This window comes from Rousettus aegyptiacus, unplaced genomic scaffold, assembly GCF_014176215.1.
Source record: "Rousettus aegyptiacus isolate mRouAeg1 unplaced genomic scaffold, mRouAeg1.p scaffold_m13_p_8, whole genome shotgun sequence".
NCBI classification, from domain to species: Eukaryota; Metazoa; Chordata; class Mammalia; order Chiroptera; family Pteropodidae; genus Rousettus; species Rousettus aegyptiacus.
In genome coordinates, this window is record NW_023416311.1 from 70247633 (window position 1) to 70249162 (window position 1530).

A 1530-nucleotide genomic window follows, 5' to 3' on the forward strand; every position below is an offset into this window, starting at 1 on the left:
AAGGCCCACCAGAAGATGCTCACATTTCAGCACTCATCATCTCTAAGCGCTTTGAAAAATAATTGGTACTTGTAGTTTTACAATTAAATAAGGTTGAATAAAAACAAAATGAATTGGACTTGGATATTACCAATATGCTCTAATCATTGAGAATGTTAGAAATCTTCATAGCTCTCAAAGTATTTTCCTTCTTTCCTTCCTTCCTTCTCCTTCCTTCCTTCCTTCCTTCCTTCCTTCCTTCCTTCCTTCCTTCCTTCCTTATGCCTTTGGCACCTGGTATTCCTAGGTGGTCTCCCATCCAAGTACTAACCAGGCCCAACCCTGCTTAGCTTCCGAGATCAGACGAGATCAGGCAGGTTCGGGGTGGCATGGCTGTAGACTTCCAAGTATTTTTCTTAACTTGATCCATTACTTGTGCTTCAAGGCATGGAGGACAAAGGAAGCATGAGCACTAAAGGCAGACGAGCCAGGGTTGAATCTTTCCTCTTCCATTTACTCCCTATGGGAATGTCAAATCATTTCACCTCCCTGAACTTCAGTGTGCTGATCTATAAAATGGGGATGATAATAATGTCTTTTTTCAGAGAGTTGCTGGAAGGTAAAATAACAGAATTAGTATGTTGAGTTTTGCCCAGTGCCTGGTACCTGGTAGGCACTCAAGTGGGAATAGAGGGAAAATGAAGTAAGTGTGTACTGCCTGATAAGTGATTGCTAATTGTGTGGGGAAAGCCACTATCTGTGAAAAAATGATGGCTATAAAACTGAGGGGTTCCCCTTCTGAGCCAACAGAATCCTTCATGCAGAAACAACAGGCAACTGAAATCCTTCCTAGCCCATTTCCACATAGTTCCTCCCAGTTATCTGGAAGATACTGTGTTACGATTTGAGCTGTAGGTTTTGGTCAGCGCCTCTCTGAGTTGTCGCTTTTGATGTGGGCTTAAGATCTCTGATCAATGAGAATAAAGCCCCTTTCACCAGCAAAGACAGAAAGGAAAGGAGCATGCACTCTGGGCAAGGAATCAGCTCAAAGTTTAACTCATTCTGTTCCAAAGAGATGGAGAAGGGGGAGAGGGGAGCATCTGGCTGCACATTAAAGCTTCTTCCAACTAAGGGAACTGCCTGCACTTGTCATATAGTAGCAGCCAGAAAGAGGGTGTACTTAAGTACTTACGCCATCTGCTCTAAGGTGGAGCCTGGGGTCCAGCCATGCTCATCAAGTCCTCATACACTCCCCAGTTCTGCACACTGGCAGGATGCTGAGTTAATCGGGCCTGCCCCCTGCTCTGATTTTACAGAGTGTGAGGCCTTTGCCCCAAGGCTTCTCATTGGGTTTCTATTGTCTGGTGTCCTCCTAAAAAAAAAGATAAAGTTTTTTTTCTCCAGTCTCCAGATATGGTTATCTTGCTGAACAGTGTCTGCACACCACTGGATCCTTTCGTTTTAATCTCCTTGATTCCAGGGAGGTTAAGGGGGTCAGATGTTTTAGATCAAGGTAATGTGCAGCTATTCACTGTTCACAGGATTAATGTT

At 44.1% G+C, this 1530-nt stretch overlaps 1 pseudogene; it reads right to left on the bottom strand.

Moving 5' to 3' along the window:
• Positions 1-261: 261 nt before the first annotated feature.
• Positions 262-380, bottom strand: LOC118607254 (annotated as a pseudogene).
• Positions 381-1530: the final 1150 nt, after the last annotated feature.